We start from the raw sequence: 19979 nt of genomic DNA on the forward strand, positions 1-19979 counted from the left end.
CCACATCGCCCGACATGAAACGCATCGAACTTGTATGGGACATAACTGAGGTCAGTTAATGCGCGAAATCCTGCACCAGCAACACTTTCGCAATTCAGGACGGCTGTAGAGGCAGCACGGCTAAGTATTTCCGCAGGGAACTGCCAACAACTTTTTTAATCCATGCCAATTCGAACTGGAGCGCTACGCCGGGAAAAATACGTCTGACGCGATATTAGAAGCTATCCCATGGCATTCGTCACTTCAGCGTATATACTGTTCGAAAATAATTTATCGAATTCCTCACTCGTGACGTTGTTTTCAAATTGCTAAATAATTCTCTAACCCAAAAACACCTTTCCAGGTTCCAGAGTATGTTAAGGATTATAATTAGTTCTCTCAGTAAAATTTATTTCCTTTTACTCCACAAGATTCCACGTAAGCAAAACCAGAGCAACTAGTGCATTAGCTTTCCAGCTTTAGTAATCGCTTATTATTGTGTTTCGTGTACTCAAATGAACAAGCTAGTCCGGCAGGGTCGAGAACAAACATAACACTCGGTTAAGCATCTCTGGGAACCGCAATTTCCACATTCTCAAATGCTGGAGATGATTGTTTGTCGTTGGCAAAATGTTCTCTACATTATTCAAGGTGACAGATACACCACCCATTTCAGGACTAAGGGCGCATTTATGCTGTAACCTTTCTGCTCGCACATCGCCGGCGTGTCATCGTGGTTATGAAAATAACGCGCTCACCAGTGCACTTAACCTACGGCACCGCTACTCTCCTCGCCTCTCGCCACAGGATGTGAAGCTGGTTTGTATTTAGAGCAACCAACGTCTCCGGCAACCGCTGTGATTGGCTGCTTCATGCTCACACTAGCAGCGTCGTTGTTTAGGGAAATTTTCTTCCTTCACGCGATTTATCGCACACCATACACGTACCTCTACATCTATATCGGTACCCTGCAAACCACCGCAAAGTGCAGGAAGATGAGACGTCCTATTGTACCAAATATTAAGGTTTCTGTCATTTCCATTCGTGTAAGGATCGCGGGAAAATAGTACCTTAAATACCTTACTTGTTAGTGCAAACTGTCTAGGTTAATCTTGTTTTCGCAGTCATTGCAAGAATGTGAGCTACTTATGAGCTCACTATTCCGACTCATCATCGTCTCTAACTGATCTCTGAATGTCCGATGAGCTTTCATCCTCATTTTCTCCTTGTGAACTCTTTTCCGAAGTGGTGCTGCTGTTGTCATTCTTAGTGTACACCTATGCTCAAAATCTGTTTGATATTGTCAAATTTGGTTAGCAGGTGGACATTTCATTTTAATTTTTGTAGGTTATCGATGGTCACAACAGAGAGAGAAAGAAAGAAAGAGAGAGAGAGAGAGAGAGAGAGAGAGAGAGAGAGAGAGAGCAAGTTATCTTACTGCTGAACAAACTTTGATCTTGTTGTTGCACAGTATTGGCCTCTGTACTGTCGGATACGTTCTTAGGTGAAGTGTAGTAGGTGATGGACGTATTCAGTAATGAAGTGTTGACTTTTAATTTCATCTGTTACATGAAGAAAGAGTTATTGTAAAGGACAGCAAGAAAGAATATAACGTATATATTGAAAGACGAAAAGAATATATTTTTTGAAGAGAAAACGTTTGAGGTAAGATTGTACGATTGTTCAGCTTGTTTGGCAGAATGATTACTGTCAGCTAGCTAACATTTTTCACTTGCTCCTAGCTGAGAGAAAGACCACCCCACTTCCAGGAGTCATACATGAACATATCAGCTGATTAAGCTGTTTGGTTCGTATAGAAATTCTCTGTTAACATTGTGCCCTTTGTAAATCAGTATTCACTAAGCGTTGTATGTTCAGACCACTATTACGTGTAAAGATTACACGAAGTTTTACTGTGTTTCTGAATGCGTACTTCATTCTAAAATACTTGTCTTCGAATATCATTTCATAGGAATAGTTACTGCATCCGTCGACTGTTTAAAGAAGAAACTTCCTAGCAGATTAAAACTGTGTGCCTGACCGAGACTCGAACTCGGAACTTTGGCCTTTCGCGGGCAAGTACTCTACCATCTGAGCAACCGAAGCACGACTCAAAGCCGGTACTCACAGCTTTACTTCTCGTAGTACCTCGTCTCCTACCTTCCAAACTTTACAGAAGCTCTTCTGCGATCCTTGCAGAACTAGCACTCCTGAAAGAAAGGATACAGCGGAGACACAGCCTCGGGGATGTTTCCGGAATGAGATTTTCACTCTGCAGCGGAGTGTGCGCTGATATGAAACCTCCTGGCAGATTAAAACTGTGTGCCCGACCGATACTGGCAGAAGTACAACTGTGAGTAACGCGCGTGAGTCGTGCTTCGGTAGCTCAGATGGCGAAGTGCCATTGCTCCATATAAACATATGTATGTGATATATAAAGGGGACAAATCGTTAGCAAGAACCTCGTGTTCTTTGTTCAAAATCTTAAATCTCCAAAAGTTCTACAGTGATTGCTTTCAAGATTTTGCAACAACATTGAATTTGAATACATACGTGTTTCTATATGTGTATACAGTTCGCCGACACGGTAGCTCAGCGTGTTCCGTCAGGCGGTTAGCTGCCCTCTGTAATAAAAAAACTGAGTGAATGGATCAATAATCAATCATGGGACGTCCGCCACAAACAATTGCATCGAACTCTTACGAACAAAATGAGATTAAAAAAAAAAAAAAAAGATGGTAGAGCACTTGTTCGCGAAATGCAAAAGTCCCGAGTTCGAGTCTCGGTCGGGCACACATTTTTAATCTGCCAGGAAGTTTCATATCAGCGCACACTCCGCTGCAGAGTGAAAACCTCATTCTGTATAAAGAAGGTTTATCATTACGCATTACCACACTGCACCATGTGGTGTGCAACAACTTGATTATTGTTTGGAAATATTATTTAAAAATAGAAATCTAGCTTAGCCGATGCTTGCTTGTGTTTGCTGTTGTACTTTCGAGAAATCCACAACAATATTGTCAAGACACGAGGTAAACAGAAGTTTTTACTAGGATCGGATAATTATTTTACTTCAGTTGTGAATTTTATATACAGACAAATTTCTATTCAGAGCCGTTACAGTTGAATTCAAATTAGTTTTCGTTTAGTCAAATGTTAGCATAAGAGTTTAAGTTCGATAACAGTTAGTGGGTACATGGTTGTGGAAACATACAGATTTTTCACACAGTGGGAAGTAATTTTGGGCTAAATATCGCACTGAAACACATAGTGTGGAACTTACGCAAGTGTATATGTACAGATCACCCCTTGTTCCTTCTTGTAATACTGATACTTCAGTGTTCTTGATATCGTATTACCAGCAGAGTGAAATAATTTCAGTCCTTTGGTAAGCTGACCAGTCGTGTCCATCTTCAAGAAATCCAGTCCGTTCTCCCTTTCTCCTTGCTGAAAATTACAATCGAGCACAATACATTCACGGGTCCCTATCGTTCTAGTAGCGCTCCCATCCATCTGTTTTCATCTGGTGTTGAAATATGTGGTCGGATAATTCTTGCACCACATGTCCTACAGTACCGCGCTGTTCCCGTTTTCCAGGGAAATAGCGAGTTTACCAATATTCCTGATTTCGATTCCTCAGGTTTGGCTAACCTTGGCTACGTACCCAGCTTTAAAAAATTTTAACATTTTCCTTCTGTAATATTATTTGGATTATTTGGTATGAATAGTTAAGTAATAAAGAGCACATTTTATAACTCAGGATAACAAAAAGATTTATATAATTCGACTATACCAAAGTTATCTTTTAAAAAATTAATTATTTTTTCTCATAAAAAGTTCACAGATTTTTTAAAATTAATTTCACTTAGAAAATGTAAGTTAAATATATCCTCGGTTCATCAGTCAAGGGCACCTATGACGGCTGGAGGGGGGGGGGGGGGGGAGGAGGGAGGGGGTGGACCCCTGCCTCTCTGCTAGCCCTTAGGAAAAGGAAAACTTATCGGAGTAGTCAAGTGTTTATGTTTCGAGGAAATGATTTAGCGGTCAGCGACACGCAGGTTTTTAATAGAGTTGGAGCTGAAACTCTTTTATTACTGAGTACATCACACCATTCGTTCTCCAAAATATTTAAAATATTCCATACACCGAGGCAATCTATCGTGTAGGCGCCTTTGTCCTCAGAAGTTCTACATAATCTCACAGCACACAGGTAGGTTTCTTTTATCTGCAGCACCGTTCAACAACACTTCATCTTTCAATAATTGTCTACATTATCGCGGTACTAATTCATTTTACTACAAATAATTATTTTTTTTCGAAACATGCTAGCAGAGAATATTTGTCATTTCTGGCAGTGTTCAGAGGTGGATCCTACGCTGAGTAGAATATACATTTACCGCTGATACACCGTGGAGTAGTTTCCTATTGTAGTTCTCGGGGGCAAGTGTCTGCAAAGTGACACGTACAGATTAAAAACGATGAATCTAAGGTCCCCCTTCGCATTTGTCAGCGTGAGCATGCGAAACAACATATGAAACAAATTTAACTGCAAACTTCGTCTAACCTGCAGACACCCTAGTGGCATATGTCCGGTCGGTACGAAATTTGTACCATTCCAGATGACGCAGACGTACAACAGACGGCTTCAGCGCAAATACCTAAGACTGGCTAGCTTGTGACAAAAGCAGACTGGCTATCCAATTAGCGCAGTGTGGCTCAGTTTCGGCGCCAGCGAATCGTATACAACAAACTTATCACCCTGCAAGCAACTGCCATTGAGGCAACGAATGTTCATTCTATTGGAGACAAAGTTATGTTACAATCCGTTGTCAACATTGCCCACTCAAATAAAAATTTTATTTTAATTTCAGCCAAACCAATAAACCTGGGAACGGGAAGTTAAAATTAAAGCTCTTCATTATTTCATCAATTCAGTTTAATATGCAAGATCTCTTTTCTTCCGTGAGCTCCTTTCTCCTCTTGCTTGTAACAGTTCCTTCATTCTATCCTGCTCAACCAACTTAAACAGAAACATGACATTGAGTAGTGTTCAATGAACTGTGAATGAAGCCCGACTAACAGCATTACATACATTGAGCAAAAATAATAGTGCATTGAGAATGGCCAGCTTCTAGCTGAAATCTAGATCTACCAATAAAAATTTAAAAAGGAAGACTGATCACTGAAATTTACAAGTCAATATAACAGTCGCTGAGTGCAACAGCTTTCTGAATTGAAGGTAACCTGACAAAAAACGTGTGTTTTTGGGGGTGTCCGGATAGTTTCGATCACATAGTGTATGTTGAATGGCGCATATCCTTAAGGCCCCCCTAAACGATCAAACAGTTTGTCAGATTTCACTACGTTTGCCAAATACTTGATTGTGTATACTGCTGTTTGGGGAGTTTGTCACACACAAAGCGAATCTGACGTATTTTACAGAAATTTTGCTTGACAGAACTTTAACAAGCTGGGGAAATTGTGTTGGTATTCAGCCATATATGTCCAGTGAAAACTAGTGGCGTCACAATTTATTTCACTATATGTGCGTTTCAACAGTTATGTAACTTACGAAGGGCGTTCAATAAGTAAAGCAACATATTTCCTTCTCTGCCATCTTCGCTTGAAAAACTGTGTAGTTTGTTGTGGGACATCGTGGAACATTCCCACTTCAGCCTCTGTTTCCTTAAGTTCCAATAGACGGCGCAGCCTTCTAAATACCGTCCTGACGGACGTGCGTTTCAGACAGAAAGCTGTTACTGAGTTTCTTTTCGCTGAAAACCAGAGCATCGCAGATATTCGTTGGCGCTTGCATAGTGTCTACTGAGGCTGGAACTGAACAAAAGCACGGTGACTCGTTAGGAGAGGCGTCTGTCATCAGCGCAACAACGTCGCGTGAACCTGTCCTATCCCCCTCGTACCGGTTGGCCACACACAACTGTGACTCCTGCACGTTGGAACGTATCGTCACTCGATTTCGAGGTGATCGAAGGGTCACAATCAAACACCTCCATGCACAAGTGGACGGATAGGGACTCATCTCACTACCTAACAAAAGACCATAAAGAGCAATGAACAGCCATTTTTGTCTAATTTCTTACACGTTTCGAGGCTGATCATGACATTTTTTTTTTGTCGAAAATCGACACAGGTGATGAAACATGGGTTCATCACTTTGTCTTCCCTCATGGTGCAATGATGAACTCTGAAGTATATTGTGCAACCCTCAGTAAGTTAAAGTTCAACAAGTCTGTCATAACAAAAATGCAAACGAACTCCTCCTTCTCCACGAAAACGCAAGGCCTCAAACAAGTCTGTACATCCGAGAGAACCGCAGGAAACTTCACTGGACTATTCTTCCTCATTCACTGTTTTGCTGGAGTTGTCCAAGACCGTCGGATTGCACATTGGACATCAATGGATGCAGGTGATCAGACATTGTGCTTACGTATGTGTCACCTGTCAGAATCGTATCTAGACGTTTCATGGGTCCCATATCACTCCAACTGCACGCGTCCCACACCATTACAGAGCATCCAAAAGCTTGAACAGTCTCTGCTGACATGCAGGGTCTATGGATTCATGAGGTTGTCTCCATACCCGTACTAGTCCATCCGCTCGATACAATTTGAAACGAGACTCATCTAACTAGGCACCATGCTTCCAGTCATCAACAATCTATTGTCGGTGCTGACCGACCCTTGCGAGGCGTAAAGCTTTGCGTCGCGCAGTCATCAAGGGTACACGAGCGGGGCATCAGCTCCGAAAGCCCATATCGATGAGCCGGCCGCGGTGGTCTCGCGGTTCTAGGCGCGCAGTCCGGAACCGTGCGACTGCTACGGTCGCAGGTTCGAATCCGGCCTCGGGCATGGATGTGTGTGATGTCTTTAGGTTAGTTAGGTTTAAGTAGTTCTAAGTTCTAGGGGACTGATGACCACAGCAATTGAGTCCCATAGTGCTCAGAGCCATTTGAACCATTTGAACCCATATCGATGATGTTTCGTTGAATGGTTCGCACGTTGACAGTTGTTGATGGCCCAGTATTGAAATCTGCAACAATTTGCGGGAGGGTTGTACTTCCGTCACGCTGAACGATTCTCTTCAGTCGTCGTTGATCCCGTTCTTCTAGGACCTATTTCCGCCGGCAGCGATGTCGGAGATTTGATTTTTTTTTTTTTTTGGGATTCCTGATATTCACAGTACACTCGTGAAATGGTTGCTCGGGAAAATCCCCACATCATCGCTACCTCGGAGATGCTGTGTCCCATCGCTCGTTCGCCGATTATAACACCACGTCCAAGCTCACATAAATCTCCGTAACCTGCCATTGTAGCAGCAGTAACCTATATAACAATTGCGCCAGATACTTGTTGCCTTATATAGGCGTTGCCGACAGCAGTGCCGTATACTGTCTGTTTACATATCGCTGTACTTGAATACGCATACCTCTACCATTTATTTTGGCGCTTCAGTGTATATGCGTGGGGGACAAAGCACCAAATTAGCGATGGCGGAATACCAGGATGAAAGCGGTAAAGAAGTACCATTCCATGAAGTCCACGTAGTGGCGAAACAGCGATTTACATTGAGGAGGAAGATTCTCTGAGGCGATAGAAATAGCGAAACGACCCGCCAACCTGAGCAGAGAGGACTGGCTTAGGCTTCCGGTATCCTGGCTACCAGCAGTGACAAAGCTGCGGGAGGGCAGCGCGCGCAAAGCAATCAAGCTCGTCTTTATCCACCAGGGACAAAGAATAATATAAAGACCAATAAAGAACGCCCACCATTCCTTCTTCTATACCTTATTAAATTGCATAAACAGCTTCCTCCGCTACTACATAAGCTCTGAAGCCTCTCTCATTATTCAGGAGTCAGCTCAACATTGCTATGAGGAAGGCCCCTTGCAATAATGGCCGAAACGTCGGACAGTTTTATGTACTGACAATGCGGCCAAAAGCCCAGAAGAATTTTATTGGCAGCTCTACATACCTGCGTACACTTTACAATAACGTATCGCCATTTTCACGTTTCTAGACCGCTTCCAGCATTATGGAAAATGAAATCTGACGAGTACGTAAACAGAGATCTGGAATTTGAGGCCTGCAGTGGCCTCCTTAAAGTCTATCAAGAAACCTATACAACAGCTACAAATAAAAAATTTGTCAAGAGATTCCAGTGCTTCTAGCTGTTAGCGCATTGTAAAACAAGTTGCTACTGAATATTTTGCAAATTTGCTTCGTAAGTTTTCACAGTGCCATGCAGTATTTATATTTTAATCGTTTCAAATGTTATCATTTCTCACAATGTAACCATTAGAAGACAATTTTATTGAACTTCAATGTAATGTATATAAATTCATATAAATTCGTCATTTTACTCTTCCGTCTGGATACAGAAATTTGCTTTCGTTTGCATTTCACTTATCTTGTAATTTGTCAAGCAAGTTTAAATAGCTTGACACGTTTTCACTGCAATACAGCTGATGGAAGCGGTTGCGGTGTTCGTTGAAAATTTGATATCCTGAAAAGTGTTTACAGTTACCAGGTAATGTAGTGTAAAGGATAAACCTTTCAGGTGAGCTGATCGCTGCCCTCATCGCAATATGTTGTCTGCATACATAAGGTGTTACGAGATTCACCAGTTCATTGAAGGGTTACTCGATCATATTTGAGAAATTCCAATAACCATCCGGCTCTGCTGCAAGTGCTCTTAGCACGTTAGTACGGTCGTGTCTAGATCGCCTTCCGCGTCACTTTTTCGGGCATCGCAGTTTCCTCTTGTCTTTTTCTTCCAGCACTTAATGATTTCAGTCGCAATACATGTGATTTCCATAGCATCGAGCGCCGACAAGTTTGCTACGATGGCAGTATTCCGACATATGTCTCCTGGGTTAAACGCAACACGTCTCAAGACTTTCAGGTTAAATTGAAAGAGGTGACAGTGGATCCTTAGTAGCTCATAGTAACTGTTCAAAGTGACGACAGCCAATCTCGGTGCTTGCAGGCACAGTTCTTGGAGACTGTGCCTCTTGTCAGCGGGAGGATGTGGTTCCAACACGACAGCGTACCAGCCCACTTCGTGAACACCGAACAACACGTACCTGTTGGTGTATGAAACCCCAGTAGAAACTGATGAAGACCTGCTTGCTAGAGTCCAGACTGCCTGTCTTCTGGTACAACACAGGGATCTTTGAGGGAGTGCGGAGCAACTTCATTCGCCGTTGCCATTCGTGCATTGAGACTGACGATCGTCACTTTGGACAGTTACTATCATTTACATTCTTGTTCTGCGTTGTACGCTGTGAGTGGCTGTAACATAAAACATCTTTCCGACCATTGGTTCAATAAAATCGGTTGTGGACCCACTACCAACTTTTTCAATTTGATCGATAAAGTTTGCGACCCCCTGTACTGCGCAACAGTGTTGTGTCGATCTTCGCCTCACACTTCCAAGCAATAGATTGACGTAATATTTTTGAGCAACAAGTGGTGGGCGTATGAGAGCCCATTAACTTACTGTTTTTTCTATCACTCACTTACTGATCCAGTCATACACACACTGATCAGCCAGAACGTTATGACCACGTTATGTCGACCTTTCACACGGATAACAGCGGATATGCGTCTTTGAATGGAACCAATGAGGGCTTGGTAGGCAGCTGGGTTGTGTTGATATGAGGGGGGGGGGGGGGGGGTGAAGAGACCAAACAGCGACGTCATCGGTCTTAATGGATTATAGAAGGATGGGAAAGGAAGTCAGTAGTTCTCTTTCAAAGGAACCATCACGGCATTTGCCTGAAGCTATTTAGGGGAATCATGGAAAACTGAAATCAGGATGGCGGGACGCGAAATTGAGCCGTCTTCCTCCCAAATGCGAGTCCAGTGTGCTAACCACTGCGCCGCCTTGCTCGGTAGGCAGCTGGATAGAGCCGCCAACACAAGTGTATAGACAAGACACCTAACTCCCGTTAATTCCGGGGAGTAGGACGATGGGTTCTGACGCCACATCCAGTCATTTTCCAAATACGTTCGACTGCGTTCAGATCTGGCGAATTGGACCAAAGCGCATCAACTCTAACTCACCACTGTTTTCCTCGAACCATTCCATCATACTTCTGGGCTTGTGACATGGTGCATTATCTTGCTGCAAAATGCCATTGCCATCGGAGAATATGATCGTCCGGAAGAGATGTACGTGGTCTGCAACCGATGTACGACACTACTTTGCCGCCATGGCGCCTTGCACGAGCTCCAGTGGACCCCAGAATGCCCGTGTGAATGTTCCCCAAACCATAATGGAGCTGCCGCCGGCTTGTATCTATCTTGCAGTGCAGGTGTCAAGGATCCGCTCTCTTGGAAGACGAGAGATTCTAGCCCACCAATCGCCATGATGAAGAAGGTATCGGGATTCATCAAACCATGGAACGCTCTGCAGCTGCGCCAACTTCCAGTGCCAATGGTCACGTGTCCATTTCAGTCGTTCTTGCCGATGCCGAGGTTTTATCATTGGCACATTCATAGGTCGTCGGTTGAAGAGGCCAATCGTTACGATTGTTCAGTGCACTATGTGTTCAGACACACTTGTATTCTGCCCAGCATTAAAGTCTGATGTTAGTTCCGCCACAGATCGCCGGCTGTCCTGTATTACGAGTCTGCCCAGCCTACGACGTCCAATATTTGTAGTGGGGGTGGCCGCCCTACCCCACGACGTCTGGACGTGGTTTCACCTTGGTTTCGCCACAGGTTGAAGGTATTCACCACAGTACTCCTCGAATATCCGAAAATTCATGGAGTTTTCGAAATGCTCGTGCCGAACCTCCGGGCTTTAACAATCTGCCCTCGATTAAACTTCCCATTCCACATACGGACAACATGCTCATTCATATTACATGCACCGTACGAGTGTCTGACTGGCAGGTGACACTGCTATCGCCTGGACGGGTTTACATCTATAGTAGGTCGGTCCATTGTTCTGGCCGATCAGTGTACAATGGATTAATAAGGGTGAAGATCATACACGGCACAGTGACTTGTGGAATAATGATGACGATGCGGATGTACGGTGCGGGCAGGCTGCGTTCCATGGCTGCGATCAGCAGGAGACTCCCGGAAGCGCACTTGTGTCTGAGCCGCGGTAATCCCTGTGGCGCCAGAGCCGGAGAACACACGCAACACCTGCGGCTGGGCGCCCTGGGCGATTAGGCGCGAGCCGACCCGATGGCGCACCACTCAGCACACCACAGCACCAGACCACACAAGCAATTTCCGGGGACCATCGCAGCCGCCTCTGGCGCCAGCTGCGTTGCGTCACGATGCTCGCTGGCACCACTAAGAGGCAACTGCTCTGCACACAAGCTGCGTGAGTCAGGCGCTTCGTGCCGGCAAACGGCAGCACCCTTTCCACGGACTGGCGAGCCGAGTCTCCACATCTCTAGAAACACCAGTCGCCCCTACTCAGCACAGTTATTCGACCCGTACGGCTATAAAACCATCTATAATGGCAGAGTGAGGTATACATTCTTGAGTCCAAACTCTGGTCGCCAAGAACGGATTTTGCTTCGCAGTGTAAATGCAGTTTTGCACTGCGTATAAAATCCCACAGTAAAAAAAAATATTTCAATTATGGCTGGTCTTAAGGGCTTGCTGCAAGATATACAGATCAGCAACCCCTGGTAATGAATAATACTCTTCTGGAAATGGTAAAAAAAGAACACATTGACACCGGTGTGTCAGACCCACCATACTTGCTCCGGACACTGCGAGAGGGCTGTACAAGCAATGATCACACGCACGGCACAGCGGACACACCAGGAACCGCGGTGTTGGCCGTCGAATGGCGCTAGCTGCGCAGCATTTGTGCACCGCCGCCGTCAGTGTCAGCCAGTTTGCCGTGGCATACGGAGCTCCATCGCAGTCTTTAACACTGGTAGCATGCCGCGACAGCGTGGACGTGAACCGTTTGTGCAGTTGACGGACTTTGAGCGAGGGCGTATAGTGGGCATGCGGGAGGCCGGGTGGACGTACCGCCGAATTACTCAACACATGGGGCGTGAGGTCTCCACAGTGCATCGATGTTGTCGCCAGTGGTCGGCGGAAGGTGCACGTGCCCGTCGACCTGGGACCGGACCGCAGCGACGCACGGATGCACGCCAAGACCGTAGGATCCTACGCAGTGCCGTAGGGGACCGCACCGCCACTTCCCAGCAAATTAGGGACACTGTTGCTCCTGGGGTATCGGCGAGGATCATTCGCAACCGTCTCCATCAAGCTGGGCTACGGTCCCGCACACCGTTCGGCCGTCTTCCGCTCACGCCCCAAAATCGTACAGCCCGCCTCCAGTGGTGTCGCGACAGGCGTGAATGGAAGGACGAATGGAGACGTGTCGTCTTCAGCGATGAGAGTCGCTTCTGCCTTGGTGCCAATGACGGTCGTATGCGTGTTTGGCGCCGTGCAGGTGAGCGCCACAATCAGGACTGCATACGACCCAGGCACACAGGGCCAACACCCGGCATCATGGTGTGGGGAGCGATCTCCTACACTGGCCGTACACCTCTGGTGATCGTCTAGGGGACACTGAATAGTGCACGGTACATCCAAACCGTCATCGAACCCATCGTTCTACCATTCCTAGACCGGCAAGGGAACTTGCTGTTACAACAGGACAATGCACGTCCGCATGTATTCCGTGCCACCCAACGTGCTCTAGAACGTGTAAGTCAACTACCCTGGCCAGCAAGATCTCCGGATCTGTTCCCCATTGAGCATGTTTGGGACTGGATGACGCGTTGTCTGACGCGGTCTGCACGTCCAGTACGAACGCTGGTCCAACTGAGGCGCCAGGTGGAAATGGCAAGGCAAGCCGTTCCACAGGACTACATCCAGCATCTCTACGATCGTCTCCATGGGAGAATAGCAGCCTGCATTTCTGCGAAAGGTGGATATACACTGTACTAGTGCCGACATTGTGCATGCTCTGTTGCCTGTGTCTATGTGCCTGTGGTTCTGTCAATGTGATCATGTGATGTATCTGACCCCAGGAATGTGTCAATAAAGTTTGCCCTTCCTGGGACAATGAATTCATGGTGTTCTTATTTCAATTTCCAGGAGTGTATGAAAGCCGCCAAGGCAAACGAAACTCTCGGGAAGAAGGGGCAAACAACAAGGTAACACTAAGTACAGGGCGAGTCAGAAGGAACGGTACATGCTTTGAGGGATGATACCATTAGCTATACTTAATAAAAAAAAGTCATATGAGCATATGTCCTGTTCTTAACAGTTTCCGATGTAACTATGGGAAACAATAGCGAATAGAACAAGATCGTAAATGGAACACTGTGATCTAATGTTTAATTTAATTCGGACATTTCCTTACAGATGATGTTGAAATTCCACAATCAACTGCAATGGATTTTGGAGCTCTTGCAGGCAGCTGTTATGTTGTTGATCTGAATTCATTCGTACGATACTTTAATAGCGCACATGCACATAAAATACGAGGCCCCTCACTCGTAAATGAGGTGTGCACAGAAATGGTCGGTGAAGGCAACACTGCATAGCCTGATGCTGTGCTCCCATGTCAGTGCTGGCGGAGGAGGACATGTGACTGACGCTAGTGATTTTAAAAACCTGTATGTCGGATATGTAAAAGTAAATGGCACATGTTTATTTGAAGTTTTTTGTTCACAATCACTTCTACTGTCACCCCTCAAACCATGTACCTTTTCTCCTGAGTCACGCTGTGCAATGAAATAGTCGTCATCTAATTGAAAGAAGAGAACATTTAAAATCTTCAGCCGGCCGTTGTGACCGTGCGGTTCTAGGCGCTTCAGTCCGGAACTGCGCTGCTGCTACGGTCGCAGGTTCGAACCCTGCCTCGGGCATGGGTGTGTGTGATGTCCGTAGGTTAGTTAGGTTTAAGTAGTTGTAAGTCTAGGGGACTGATGACCTCAGATTTTAATTCCCATAATGCTGAGAACCATTTGAACCATCTCCCTTAAAATCATCAAACAGCTGATATCATACATAAATACCGCATTATACAAGAGAGCAAAACCCCTCTGCGAAAATGGGTAGGATGTATCGAAACTCAGTGAAGGGAGAGATTATGGACGATGCGCAATGCACAAGGTCCTTACAGTTAAAGCGAGTATACACTGATGAGTCGAAACATTATGAGCACTGCCCACCACGATGTTGGATGTCGCCTGCGTTGTGGCCACGTGACGGGGTAACCAATGAATGTAAGCGGAGCAGAAACGGACGGGCGATCAAATGGTTCAAATGGCTCTGTGCACTATGGGACTTAACATCTATGGTCATCAGTCCCACTACTTAAACCTAACTAACCTAAGGACATCACACAACACTTAGCCATCACGAGGCAGAGAAAATCCCTGACCCCTCCGGAAATCGAACCCGTAACCCGGGCGTGGGAAGCGAGAACACTACCGCACGACCACGAGATACGGGCAGCACGGGGGATCACTCGAGCGAAGATAGGGGCTGCAAATGGGGAAATCCATTGAGATAAGGCACTCTCACAAAGGTGAGATTATTATCACACAGAACCTGTGAACGATTATCTCGAAAATGGTCAAGCTGGTCGAGTGTTAAGTAAGTACTATTGTCATGAGGTAGCAGGACAGTGAAACTAGCACAAGACGCTAAATGGTTAGGTGTCCATGACTCTTCACAGAGCAAGATGTTCGGGGGCTTGTCTGCTATACGAAGTAGAATAGATGATGATCTGTGGCATGTCTGTTGAAAGATCACAATACTGGTGCACGCACAAGTGTTTCGGGGTTGGGTTGAGTTGTTTGGGGGAGGAGACCAGACAGCGAGGTCATCGGACTCATCGGATCAGGGAAGGACGGGGAAGGAAGTCGGCGGTGCCCTTTCAAAGGAACCATCAGGGAATTTTCCTGGAGCGATGTAGGGAAATCACGGAAAACCTAAATCAGGATGGCCTGACGCGGGATTGAACCGTCTCCTCCCGAATGCGAGTCCAGTGTGTTAGTCACTGCGCCACTTCGCTCATTTCAAGTTTTTCGGAGCACGCCGTTCATAGCATGGAGTTTGAGCTCCGCAGCAGACCACCCCTACGTGTTCACATGTTGCTCAAACGACGTGCTTAGTTACGATTTCAGTGGGCATGGAACCATCGGGATTCGACCTTCGATCAATGGAGACGTGTCGGATCTTCGGGTGAATTTTGCTACACTAGATCGCTGGTCGCCTCCACAAGCGCCGTCATGGAGGTGAGCAGCGGCGCGAAACGTGCAGCAGGCCATGGCTGTTGGGAGCAGTACTGTGCTATGGGAAACATTATCCTGTCCTTGCATGGAACCAGTGTTAGTAATCAAAGACAAGCTGACAGCAGAGAACCACCAGCACTCCTTCATGCTTGATGTCTTCCCAGTTGGCGATGTCGTCTTTACAGCAGTATAACTGTCCGTGTCTCGGAGCCGGAAACGTGCTGCAGTAGTTTGAGAACCATTATAGTGGACTCACGTTGATATCTCGGCGAAACAATTCTCCTGATGTCAATCCTTTTGGAACCCATTAGGGTTGCTGTAGGGCCCCATCACCGCATACCGAAATCAGCGGCCTGTTTTTTACGCGAATTACACGACTACACATTTAATGCCGCATACCTCCACAAACCTGTAAACAATCTTTCGGATCCCTGACGTATTTCGTTCCAAAACGGACAAACAGGCTATTAAGCAGGTGTTCATAATGTTTTTTCTTCGTCAGTGTATGCACGTTTCAGTCCTTCTCAAGAACTCTAATTCACTGATACTGAATGATATAAAATCTTCCAAGGCAAACGTAATTCTCAGGAAGAAGGCAAAGATTATAGAGCTCATACGAGAAGGTAACGCAAAGATAATGAAATCCTCTACGACTCATGAGGAAAGTCATATTTTTTGTAATATTTTGGGTCTGTGGTAACTGAAGTTCAAAACCGAAATATAAATTTCCCCAAGCTGTTCGATGCAACTTTCAAAAACTCTCCAGGAAATCTACTTTAAAGTTTTTCGAGCGCCGTTAACATTTTAATATGAGGGCCCTTTTTCGACAGCCACTTTTTCGCTGCAGTAGAACGCTCGCCTGCTCCGCTGGCGGTCTTCGCTCGGTGCACAGCTAATTAAAATTTTTATACAGTGGTGAAAGTTCCACGAGCATTTCCGCGAAGCGTAAAACACACACACAAAAAAAAAAGTCGGTGGAACTCGAGTCTGGTAATCGCCAGATCCTTGATTCGAGTCTTGATTCGTTTATAATTTTACCGCTTGATTTCGAGTACCTACGTGACTTAAATACAAAATCCATCAAGTACATTCCTATTAATATATATAGAATTGATATTACAATGAAAAATTCATATCCGCTTATTTATAATTACATAACGCACACAACAATTCAGTTTTCATTGCGAATATTAATTCTGGACCATCCATATTTTATAAAAGATTGTTAATAAAAACTGCTGATATTAAAAATTATATTACAAATAAAACTTCGTGTATTTTACGATTCGCAGAAATGCTTGTATAACTTCAACCACTGTTTAAAAATTCATGCAGACTGAGAATTGAATCCCGGCCGCCGATGCAACAAGCGAGCATTCAAAATAAAGATCATATGTTAGGGTACCAAATATGCTCGGGAAGCTTCAAAGTTGATTTTCTTGAGAGTTTGTAAGAGTTGCATCAAACTGCTCCGTAAGATTAATATTTGAGTTCTAATCTTCACGTAAAATTATTACAAAAATCCGATGTCCCTGTCGTTTCCTTGTTAGTGAATGAAATGTACATTTAAACATATCGAACTGTCTCTATCAGACGTGGCTACTACATTATACTTAAGAGATGAGAAAATGAATTTTAGACAAACTTACTTCATTACAACACGACCAAGTAAGTGCTAGGAAATACAAATGCAAAGCGGGTTACTGGCAGGATTTTGAAGTACACGTCGGCGGCCTACATAATAATTACTTCCAGTCAACCACAGCAGAGAAGAAATGTTAGCATCCTTTTAACCCTCAAATGCCGGCCGGAGTGGCCGAGCGGTTCTAGGCGCTACAGTCTGGAACCACGCGACCACTACAGTCGCAGGTTAGAATCTTGCCTCGGGCATGGATGTGTGTGATGTCCTTAGGTTCGTTAGGTTTAAGCAGTTCTAAATTCTAGGGGACTGATGAACAAAGAAGTTACCATAGTGCTCTGAGCCATTTGAACAATTTTTAACCCTCAAATATCCACTTCAGTATCAACCCAGAAAATGTCAAGAGATCAACAAACTTATTAACCTTCAAATGCATAGCTTCAATAAGTGTGGAGCGACGGTTCCAGTATTTAAGAACTATTTAGGCCGAATGACAAAAGTGATCAAAGATAGTATGGACAAAAACAATGAGATGCAAAGGTTATGGGATAAGTCCTACATCTACATTTATACTCCGCAAGCCACCCAACGGTTTGTGGCGGAGGGCACTTTACGTGCCACTGTCATTACCTCCCTTTTCTGATCCAGTCGCGTATGGTTCGCGGGAAGAACGACTGTCTGAAAGCCTCCGTGCGCGCTCGAATCTCCTTAATTTTACATTCGTGATATCCTCTAGCGGTGTAAGTGGGGGAAGCAATATATTCGATACCTCATCCAGAAACGCACCCTCTCGAAACCTGGTGAGCAAGCTACACCACGATGCAGAGCGCCTGTCTTGCAGAGCCTGCCACTTGAGTTTACTGAACATCTCCGTAACGCTATCACGCTTACCAAATAACTCTGTGACGAAACGCGCCGCTCTTCTTTGGATCTTCTCTATCTCCTCCGTCAACCCAATCTGGTACGGATCCCACACTGATGAGCAACACTCAAGTATAGATCGAACGAGTGTTTTGTAAGCCACCTCCTTTGTTGATGGACTACATTTTCTAAGGACTCTCCCAATGAATCTCAAGCTGGTACCCGCCTTACCAATAATTAATTTTACATAATCATTCCACTTCAAATCGTTCCGCACGCATACTCCCAGATAATTTACAGAAATAACTGTTACCAGTGTTTCTTCCGCTATCATATAATCAAACAATAAAGGATCCTTCTTTCTATGTATTCGCAATACATAACATTTGTCTATGTTAAGGATCAGTTGCCACTCCCTGCATCAAGTGCCTATCCGCTGCAGATTTTCCTGCATTTCGCTACAATTTTCTAATGGTGAAACGTCTCTGTATACCACAGCATCATCCTCGAAAAGCCGCATGGAACTTCCGACACTATCTACTAGGTCATATATATATATATATATATATATATATATATATATATAGTGAAAAGCAATGGTCCCATAACACTCCCCTGTGGCACGCCAGATGTTACTTTAACGTCCGTAGACGTTTCACCATTGATAACAACATGCTGTGTTCTGTTTGCTAAAATCTCTTCAATCCAGCCACACAGCTGGTCTGATATTCCGTAGGCTCTTACTTTGTTTATCAGGCGACAGTGCGGAACTGTATGGAACGCCTTCCGGAAGTCAAGGAAAATAGCATCTACCTGGGAGCCTGTATCTAATATTTTCTGGGACTCATAAACAAATAAAGCGAGTTGGATCTGACACGATCGCTGTTTCCGGAATCCATATTGATTCCTACAGAGTAGATTCTGGGTTTCCAAAAACGACATGATACTCGAGCAAAAGACATGTTCTAAAATTCTACAACAGATCGACGTCAGAGATACAGGTGTATAGTTTTGCGCATCTGATCGACGACCCTTCTTGAAGACTGGGACTACCTGTGCTCTTTTACAATCATTTGGAACCTTCGTTCCTCTAGAGACTTGCGGTACACGGCTGTTAGAAGGGGGGCAAGTACTTTCGCGTACTCTGTGTAGAATCTAATTGGTATCCCGTCAGGTCCAGTGGACTTTCCTCTGTTGAGTGGGTTCAGTTGCTTTTCTATTCCACCGGTTGTATGCAATCTATCCTTTCCAAACACCGTCTGTGCCTTTGTAAAAATTTCGGTTGAATTTATCTCTGGTTTCAGCCAGCTTTCTGTGCCTATAACGATTTCAGCTTCGGTGCTTTCTATCAGCCCTTGAAGTTCCGGTACTTTACCAATGCAGCTTGGACAGTTTACAATTACAATACCGATTGCTGCTTGGTCCCCGCATGTCCTGACCTTGCCCCGCACCCTTTGAGACTGTTGCCCTTTCTGTACTTGCCCGAGGCCATCTAACCTAAAAAAAACCGCCCAGTCCACGCCACACAACCCCTGCTACACGTGCAGCCCCTTCCTGCGTGCAGTGGACTCCTGACCTATCCAGCGGAACCCGAAACCCCACCACCCTATGGCGCATGTCGAGGAATCTGCAGCCCACATGTCCGCAGAACCGTCTCAGCCGCAGATTCAGACCCTCCACTCGACTCTGTACCAAAGGTCCGCAGTCAGTCCTGTCGACGATGCTGCAGATGGTGAGCTCTGCTTTCGCGTCGGACCTCCATTTGCCCGACGTAGTGCAGCAGATCTGCTTGGCATGGACTCAACAAGTCGTTGGAAGACCCATGCAGAAATATTGAACCTTGCCGACTGTTTAGTAGTCCATAATTGTGAACGTGCTGCCGCTGCAAAATTTTGGGTGGGAACTGATCTTTCGACTATTTCCCATATTTGTTCGATGGTATTCATGTCGGGCGATATGAGTGGCCAAATCATTCGCTCGAACAGTCCACAATGTTCTTCAAATGAGTCCGGCCACCATCGTTGTTTCGTAACATGAAGTCCATGAAAGCCTGCAAATGCTCTCTGAGTAGCCGAACGTAAACATTTCCAGTTAATGGTAGGTTTATTTAGACAAGAGAACCCATTCCATTGCATGTAAATATCGTCAACACAACAAAATAGAGCCACCACCAGCTTGCACAGTGCTTTGTTGACTACCTGTGTCTATGGCTTCACGTAGTCTGCTTCACGCTCGAACCCTACCACC

The sequence above is a fragment of the Schistocerca gregaria genome, chromosome 3, assembly GCF_023897955.1.
Source record: "Schistocerca gregaria isolate iqSchGreg1 chromosome 3, iqSchGreg1.2, whole genome shotgun sequence".
Taxonomy (NCBI): Eukaryota; Metazoa; Arthropoda; class Insecta; order Orthoptera; family Acrididae; genus Schistocerca; species Schistocerca gregaria.